A 10,178-nucleotide genomic window follows, 5' to 3' on the forward strand; every position below is an offset into this window, starting at 1 on the left:
TTACTAAGATATGTAGAAGATATAGTAAGTGAAGAGTAAAGTTAAAAACAGTATGTTTTCTATGATTCCAATTTTGAAAAGAACATAACTGGTAAAATATGAATAGAGAAAGACATTTGGAGGAATACACAACAAACCATCAACTTGAGAGGATGGAATTTGGGGAATTGTTAGTATCTGCCTTTCATATTATTATAATGTTTGAATTTTTACTTTGAGCATCTATTACTTTTGTAATGTATACAAAAATGTACTGTATACAAAAAACACCATGAAGAAATTTGTGAGAAGGAAAAGACAAACTCAACCGGAACAAACTTTTGCAATATAACAGACATATCACAAACGCTTCCAAATGACAAGATAGAAAAATAGGCTAAATACATGAATAAACAGTTCACAAAATTGCAAATGATCAGTAAGAACATTCATTCATTCTCACTAATAAGGAAACACGAACCAAAACGATGATACACCATTTCTTAGTTCACTAAGTTGGCAGAGATTTCAAACATTAATGACCAGTTGGCTAGCATTTAGTGGTGCAGGCCTCCTCATCTGCTGCAGGAGACAAATATAGATGGACACCACCTTTGGGAGGACAGTTGGGTAATCTGCATCAAAATCATTCAAAACATTCACACTTAATTCAATTTCTAGGAATTCATCCTAGGGAAATAATCATAAACATCACAATTTGTATACCAATATATTTGTTAAACAGCCGTCAGGGAAAAATTAGATTTATCCTAATTATCATCAAAAAGATGTAGGTTAAATGACTCCTGGTGCATGCATGTAAAACAATAGTGTATAGCCTTTTTAAAATCATATTTTAGACTATTTAACGACTTGGAAAATAGTCACAATTTTTTATTAAGTAAAAAAAAAAACAAGTTTCAAAACATTATATAGAGCATGATGCCAATTATCTGTATCTGTGTGTGCACATATTAAAAAGACTAGTCAAAATGTTAACAATGGTTACCCATAGGTAGTACTCATTCTTTTCTGGATTTTTCAGAGTTTCTATAAAGTTCTTTTAAAAGTTGATGGCCTACAGGAAGAAGGAGAGTTAGGAATAGGAGGAGGATATGGAATGTGTGGTTTATTGCCTCCATGAACAACTGCCTCCTTTGCCATGAGACCAGAAGAACTGGACAGTCCCTGGCCACCATTACTGAACATTTTGATCAATGATTCTATAGAAGAATCCTGATCAAAAGTGGTAAAATGCAGAAGAGAATTTCAAATTATCATGGACTCCACACTTCCTGGAGCCATGAAGTTTGGATGAACCCCTTAAACTATTCTCCTGAGATAATCTTTATAAACCTTCAACCAAAAATATTCCCTGAAGTCTTCTTAAAATCAAACAATCGTTTAGCTTAACTAGTAAAAAATGTCTGCCTTGAGCGTTATGCTCTTTTGAGAACTATTTATATGGGATCAAATTGATAACAGCAACTTAAAAGATTAGATAGGAACCTTAGGGGGCAGTGAATTTATGTTAATGGAAGAGGAACAACTCAGAAAAGGAGGGTGAGAATGGCTACACAACTTGAAGAATGTGATCAATGTCACTAAATGGTACATGTAGAAACACTTGAATTGGTGTATGTTTTGCTGTGTGTATTCTCAACAACCACAAAATAAATAAAGTTATACATGTAAAAAAAAAAGTTGATGGCTTATGCTTTGGAAAAGGTTTGGCAGTTCCTTGAAAAGTAAAACATAGAATTACCAGATGATCCAGCAATTCTACTCCTAGGTGTATACCCAAGAGACTTGAAAGCACATAATAACTTGTACATGAATGTTCATAACAGCATTATTCATAATAACCAACAAGTGGAAACAACCCAAATATCCATCAACCGATGAACAGATAAAATGTAGTATATACAAACCATGGAATATTATTCAGCCATAAAAAGGAATGACGTACTGATACATGCTACAACATGGATGAATTTTGAAAACATGCTAAGTGAAAGAAGCCAGACACAAAAGGCTACAGGTATGACTCCATTCATATGAAATGTCCAGAATAGGCAAACCCACAAAGACAGAAAGTAAATTTGTGGTTGCCAGGGCCTGAGGGTAGGGGGAAATGGTGAGAGATTGCAAATGAGTAAGGGGTTTCTTTTTGGAGTGACGAATATATTCTGGAATTAGATAATGGTGATGGTTGCAAAACTCTGTGATATACCAAAACCCACTAAATTGTACCCTTTAAAAGGGTTAATAATGGGGTATGAAGATTATATCTCAATTTTTTTTAAAGTGAGAAAAAAAGTTGATGGCCTATTAAAGTTTCCTGGAAAAGAATAATAACAGTTTTAAAGCATATAGTACTTTACAAACATACTCTACAATGTGGTTCAGTGCTGTTATAGGGTCCTGGGAGCATAAGAGGAAAACATCTAACAGTGCCTGGGGGTGAAAGGAAGGTTCCATTAAGGCAGAGAATCTCAAACTTTTTGATCTTAGGACCTGCTTATGTGAGTTGTAGTTCTTGATGTTGCCTGTGTTTGAAATTGAAAAGAAAATTTTTAAAACTTTATTAATTCACTTAAAATAACAATAATAAGCTATTGCATGTTAACATAAATAAGGTTTTCATGAAAAATGTATTTCCCAAAACAAGAGTGGCATTGTTTTACATTTTTACAAATTCCTTTAGTATCTGGTTTAACAGAAGACATGTAGGTTCTCATACTGTTCAGATCTGCTTCTGCATTCAACGTGTTGCAATATCACAGTCATGTAGCCTCCGGAAAACTCCACTGTACACTCGAGAGAGCTTAAGGGTTAGAACTGCTGCATTAAGAAAGTGAGGTTTGAGCTGGATGTTAAAGAGCTGTAGGATTTGACTATCATTGGAAAAAGACTGAAAAGAGGGAGAAAGAAGGAGAGGCTCACTCCAAGTTTTTAAGTTGGGCAATGGACAGTAGTGCCATTAATGATATTAGGGAGTATAGAAAGGGATTGAAGTTTAAGTGAGCAAAGAATTCGTTTGATTTAAGATATGTAAAGTTCGAGGCATTTGCAAGATATTCAGGTAGGAACTTCCAATAGGTAATTATAACTACATTTAGGGACTGGAGTTGAAGAAAGTAGTACCTACCAAAGTTATAGATTTTGTCAACATTGGAGGAGAAACCCCAAAACCAAACCGTTGCCTTCGAGTCGATTTTGACTCATAGCAACCCTATAAGATTGAGTACAACTGCCCCATAGGGTTTCCAAGGAGTTGCTGATGGATTCAAACTGGCAACCCTTTAGTTAGCAGCCAAGGACTTAACCACTCCACCAATAGGGCTCCATCAGAGCAGAAGTAGTAATTAAAATTCTTGAGATTGGATCTGGAAGGAGGAAGGACAGAGAAGGTACCAATAGCCTTCTTTTATAAAGTGGAAATCAAGACATGCTGTGGAAAATTTAATAAAACAAGAAATCAAGATTTAAGTATATTATGTAATATGCTTAATATAAATAAATTTAAATATTAAACATTAAAGGAGAAGGGGGATTACATAAGTAAATTAAATCTTCATCTTGAATACTGGAAAGTCAGCAGACATCTGACTGAAGATGATCAGGAGGCCCTGAGTAGCACAAATGGTTAAGTACTCAGCTGTTAACCAAAAGATTGTTGGTTCCAACACACCCAGAGTCATCTCCGAAGAAAGGCCTATCCATCTGCTTCTGAGAGGTCACAGCCATTGAAAACTCTAAGGAGCAGTTCTACTCTGCAAACATGGGGTCACCATGAATGAGAATCGACTTGACAACTGGTAAGCATATGATCTAGACTCCAGAATCCATGCTCAAAGCGTGGTGTGCCAGCAAACTACATCCATATCATCTGGGAGCAGAGTTTAAAATGCAGAATCTTACTGCCCTAGACCTACTGAGTCAGCATCTGCATTTAAAACAATATCCTCAGGTGAATTGTGTATATAAGGAAGTTTGAGGAACACTGGATTAGAACCACCAGAAGAACTCCAGAGGGGCCCCTGGTAAGTGGAACTGAGTGGAGGATACGGTGTGGAGTGGGAAGAATGGGTGGGAAACTATCACTTTTCCTTATAAACTCTTCTAAACTTTGATTTGTCACCATGTGCATACATTACTGTGGTATGAAATATGTGTGTATATATGCGAGTATAGTTCAAAAGTACATGAACTCATAAACAGACAACAAGCAGAATGAAAACAAAACAAGAGTCTAGGATAGAATGTCTGAAAATACCAATCTGTACAATTTTTTAGCTTTTATTTTGAACTAATTATAGGTTGAAGGAAGTTGCAAAAAATAGCAGAGGGGTCCCATATACCCACCACTCAGTTCCCTTAGTGGTGACATATAACACTACATTATCAAAACCAGGAAATTGATATTGCCATAGCACAACTATAGTCCTTTCTCGGCTTTCACGTTTTTGCATGCATTCTTTTTGTTTGTTTGTTTGTTTTTTAATTGAAAAGACAATATAACAACATTAAAATTTTTAAATAAATTATTAGAACTACCTATAATCTCACAATAAAACCAACCTGATTTTTGCATGTTACCTTCCACAGATATATATTAAATTTTTCTTATGAAATACAGGCATACGTGTTTTACTGCACTTCCCTTTATTGTGCTTCTCAGATATTGCATTTTTTACAAATTGAGGGTTTGTGGCAACCCTGCATTGAGCAAGTCTATTGGCGCCATTTTTCCAACAGAATTTGCTCACTTTCTGCTTCTTTGTCACATTTGGTAATTCTCTCAGTATTTCAAACTTTGTCATCATTATTACATCTGTTATGATGATCTGTGATCAGTGATCTTTAATGTTACTATTGTAATTATTCTGAGGCACCACAAACTACGCCCATATGACGGCTGCGTCTTTCTCCCTCTCCTCAGGCCTCCCTATTCTCTGAGACATGACGCTATTGAAATTAGGCCAGTTAATAATCCTACAATGGCCTCAAAGTGTTCAAGTGAAAGGAAGAGCCACACATGTTTCACTTCAAATCAAAAGCTAGAAATGGTTAAGCTTAGTGAGGAAGGCATGTCGAAAACCAGATGGGCTTAAAAGTAGGCCTCTTGCGTCAGTTAGCCAAGTTGTGAATGCAAAGGAAAAGTTCTTGAAACAAATTAAAAATGCTACTCCAGTGAACACATGAAATGATAAGAAAGTGAAACAGCTTTATGGCTGATCTGGAGAAAGTTTAGTGGTCTGGATAGAAGATCAAACCAGCTACAACATTCCCTTAAGCCAAAGCCTGATCCAGAGCAAGGCCCTAACTCTCTTCAGTTCTATGAAGGCTGAGAGAGGTGAGGAAGCTGCAGATGAAAAGTCTGAAGTTAGCAGAGGTTGGTTTATGAGGTTTAAGGAAAGAAGCCATCTCCATAACATAAAAGTGCAAGGTGAAGCAGCAAGTGCTGATGCAGAAGCTGCAGCAGGTTATCCAGAAGATCTAGCTAAGATAATTGATGAAGGTGGCTACACTAAACCACAGATTTTCAACGTAGACTAAACAGCCTTATATTGGAAGAAGATACCATCTAGGACTTTCATAGCTAGAGAGAAGAAGTTAATGCCTGCCTTCAAAGCTTCAAAGGACAGGCTGACTCTCTTGTTAGGGACTAATGCAACTGGTAACGTTAAGTTGATGTCAATGCTCATTTACCATCCCGAAAATCCTAGGGTCCTCCTTAAGAACTGTGCTAAATCTACTCTGCCTGTGCTCTATAAATGGAACAACAAAGCCTGGATGACAGCATATCTGTTTACAACATGGTTTACTGAATATTTTAAGTTAACTGTTGAGACCTACTGCTCAGAAAAAAAGGATTCCTTTCAAAATATTGCTGCTCGTTGACAAAGCACCTGATCACCCAAGAGCTCTGATGGAGATACGCAAGGAGATTAATGTTGTTTTCATGCCTGCTAACACAACATCCATTCTGCAGCCCATTGATCAAGAAGTCATTTCGACTTTCAAGTGCTTATTATTTACGAAATACATTTTGTAAGACTACAGCTGCCATAGACAGTGATTCCTCTGATGGATCTCGGCAAAGTAATTTTAAAACCTTCTGGAAAGGACTCACCGTTTTAGATGCCATTGAGAATATTCGTGATTCACAGGGAGAGGTCAAAGTATCAACATTAACAGGAGTTTGAAATAAGTTGATTCCAACCCTCATGAATGAGGAGTTTGAGACTTCAGTAGAGGAAGAAACTGCAGATGTAGTGGAAATAGTAAGAGAGCTAGGATTAGGAGGGGAGCCTGAAGATGTGACTGGATTGCTGCAATCTCACGATAAAACTTTAACAGATGAGAAGTTGCTTCTTACGGATGAGCAAAGAAAGTGGTTTGTTGAGATGGAATCTACTGCTGGTGAAGATGCTGTGAACATTGTTGAAATGCCAGCAAAGGATTTAGAGTATTACATAAACTTAGTTGATAAAGCAGCAGCAGGGTTTAAGAGGACTGACTCCAATTTTGAAAGTTCTACTGTGGGTAAGATGCTATCAAACAGCATCACATGGTACAGGGAAATCTTTCACAAAAGGAAGAGTCAATCAATGCAGCAAAATTTATTGTTGTCTTATTTTAAGAAATTGCCACAGCCATCTCAGCCTTCAGCAACCACCACCCTGATCAGTCAGCAGCCATCAACATGGAGGCAAGACCCTCCACCAGCAAAAAGATAAGAACTCACTGAAGATTCAGACAATGGTTAGCATTTGTTAGCAATAAAGTATTTTTTAAGGTATGTACATTTTTTTTAGACATAATGCTATGGCACACTTAATAGACTACAGTAGAGTGTAAACATAACTTTTATATGCACTGGGAAACCAAAAAATTCATGTGACTTGCATTATTGCAATATTCGCTTTATTGTGGTGGTCTGGAACCGAACCCACAATATCTCCGAGGTATGCCTGTAGTATAAATATACAAAAAATTGATAATATTAACAATAGCTATGTACCTACATTATCTCATTATATATACCCACATTATATATCTACATATTTAACGCATGTAAATATCTATAAAAATATATAGTATTGTTTTGCAGGTTTGAAAACTTTCTATAAAAATGGTACTGTAATATACAAGGATACACATGTTGAGACATAAGTGTTTCTGTAATAGTGCTCATAATGTCAATTGCTTGTTGGGGAGGAAACTCTGCCACTCTCTCTGCCAACCTTCCCCAGGAAGAGGTTGCTGTGGAGGTCAGAGCCTGGATTGGAATCCAGAATCTTCCATTCACCCACAGTGTAACATTAGAAAAATTACTCTCTATTCCTCAGTTCCCCATTATGTAAAATGGAGATAATGACAGTCCTTATTTCATAGAGTCGTTTGAGGATAAATTAAGGTAATGCATGTGAAGGCCTTACTGGTGAGGCATCATGTCTGGAAATACTCAGTAGGTGTTAGCTATCATCATCATTGTCCTTACTGTTATCGTTGTTTTTACTGGATCTTTGGGCTTGTGGGTGGGATGTGAACTCAGACATAGCTCCAACTCTCTTTTTTGCAGTGAAACAGAAGTGGTGTGCGTAGCCAGGGCCCACTCACAGCTGGGGAGGCTAGCCTTTTTTGCATGTTTTCTGGCACTCTCAGAGGGCTGTGCTGGTAAATAATTAACTAGCTTTGAGTGGGGGTGGATGGTGAGAAGCCCTGATTTGTAGCATTTGCCAATTTCCATGGTGTAAATATTCCAACATGACTGATTCAAGCTACCAACTTGACTCCACTAAATGTGGAGGCTCTGGGTGGTGAAAACTTTTGAACACTGGACTATTAAACCAAACGTTGCAGCAGGAGGTTCAAATCTGCCCAGAGGTGCCTCAAAAGAAAGGCCTGGTGATCTGCTTCAGAAAACAACTGGTTTTGGAGTTGGGAAGAGATGTGGCAGCCAGTACCAGCTGTCTCCAGCACCCCTGCCTCTTTCCTCTCTTTTGTTGTCTCTTCGTTCACTGCTGGCCCCAGGATCTGTTCCCTCTCAGGCAGAGGACCAGGCATCCCTGCCCCATGTTCTATAGCTGGGGTAAGAGTCCATTTATGCCTTCAAGAAGAGGAAGCTTCACGTCCAAAGCAGTGCTCAGGCCCAGCTTACCAGAGCACTCAGCAACCTCCCCATCTCCCCACCAAAAAATTAAACCCATTGCCATCGAACTGATTCTGACTCATAGCAGCCTGATAGGCCAAAGTATGACTGCTCCATAGGGTTTCCAAGGCTGTAATCTGGGAAGCTGATCACCAGGTCTTTCTCCAGAGGAGCAGCTGGTGAGTTCAAACCGCCAACCTTGTGGTTAGCAGCCAAGCACTTAACCACTATACCCTGCCACCAAGGCTCCTTACTCATAGCAAAGGATAATTTAATTTTCCTTTGTTATTCTTCCTTACATGTTTATCTCCCTTGGAGATCTTTGTGGGAGGGGGTCGATACAGTCTAGGGTAAGAGTCTGTTATCTTTGGATCATAAGGTCATAATGCCTTCTTAAGACCGGCAGCACCTCACCCTGATTTTTAACATGGAGCATTCCACATTGCACTGTTTCCACTGAAGACATTAATCATTTCTGCATCTTTCCACAGTTTTCCCAAAGATACTTTCCGATGACTGCGTACTACTGTTAGACACCTAAGTATAGGATGTGTGTAAAGGAAAAAGAGCCAGAAGGAAAGCTGGAAAAAGTGGCATAGATACAGGAAAAGAATAAGAATTTCAAGAACTGAGTGTAGTCTTAAAGGTTGACAAAAACAGGTAAACTGAGCCCTGAACAATGACCATAGAACCTTCCAATTAGGTAATTAATGATCGGGGAAAGCGAAAGTCCAGCTCTGAACTGGGCCAGAGTTAAGGACAGGAAGTAAAGACAGGAAGTGCTCCCTATAGGCCAGGGACTATGTTACATGCTTTTCTTGCATTACCTCGTTTTAGCGTCACAGTGGGGAAACTGAGGCTTAGAGTAGGTCATTGACCTACCCAAGGTCACACAGGTAGACGTGGTAGCGCCTGGATTAATACTCAGGTCAGTCATTCCACTGCAGCTGGGAATGAATGCGAAATACGTGGACACAGGGAGTGGAGTCCCTGGGGGGTGCAAATAATTAATGCACTCAGTTGCTAACCAAAAGGTTGGAGGTTCAAGTTCACCTAAAGGCACCTTGGAAAAAAGGCCTGGCAATCTACTTCTGAAAGATCAGGTGTTGAAAACCTTATGGAGCACAGTTGTACTCTGACACACGTGGGGTCGCCACAAGTGGTGGTCAACTCGATGGCAACTTGTTTGGGACAGGGAGAATGAACAATTCTTTCTGGAAGCACGCGGGCAAGGGAAGAAGACAGAGAAAGGGCAATAGCTAAATAGAATATACCTGTTGTCATCAGGTCAATTCCGACTCATAGCAACCCTGTAGGACAGGGTAGAACTGGCCCATGGGGTTTCTAAGGAGAGGCTGGTGGATTCGAACTGCCGACATTTTGGTTAGCAGCCGAGCTCTTAACCACTGTGCCACCAGTGCTCCTCAGAGAAAATATAGGGACATGGAATTACTGCTTTTTAATAAAAATAAGGCTCAGCTCCTCCACGACTGACATGGAAAAAGGGCCTCATGGTGACTGCAGAGGCCAGAGGCAGAGGGACTACCCACCTCCTGTCCGGGAGATCTGTCTTTATTCTGGGAATCGCTCCCTTTGCTCCATCAAAGCCTCCTCGGATCCTTTCTTCTTCTCATTTGTTAGGCCCAAGCATGAGATGACAAAAAGCATTTCTTCACATTCCATAAAGTTGCAGACAGTGTTTCCCACCCTGGCCAGATCATAGAAACTGCCTGGGACACTAGTTTACATACACAGGGGCCCAGGAGATGCGCACTCAGCAGGCCCCAGTGGGGCCCCAGGAATGTGTGTTTTTAGTAATGGGTTGTCCTTAGATTCCTGTGGGTAGGGGTGTCACTGTGCTGGGAAGTAGCTCAGAGAAATAAACACAGCAGCATAAATCCACCTAGTCTGAAAAGGCTTACTTACAACCCTGTGCTGGGTCCTCACCCTGCCCCTGGAGTTTGATGCTATCTCCGCATGTGTGGGCTATTTTAATCCCCTGAGAGAAAAACTGGGCCCAAGAGAGGGATGCCCTTTG

Source organism: Trichechus manatus, unplaced genomic scaffold (genome assembly GCF_000243295.1).
Source record: "Trichechus manatus latirostris isolate Lorelei unplaced genomic scaffold, TriManLat1.0 scaffold00044, whole genome shotgun sequence".
NCBI lineage: Eukaryota > Metazoa > Chordata > Mammalia > Sirenia > Trichechidae > Trichechus > Trichechus manatus.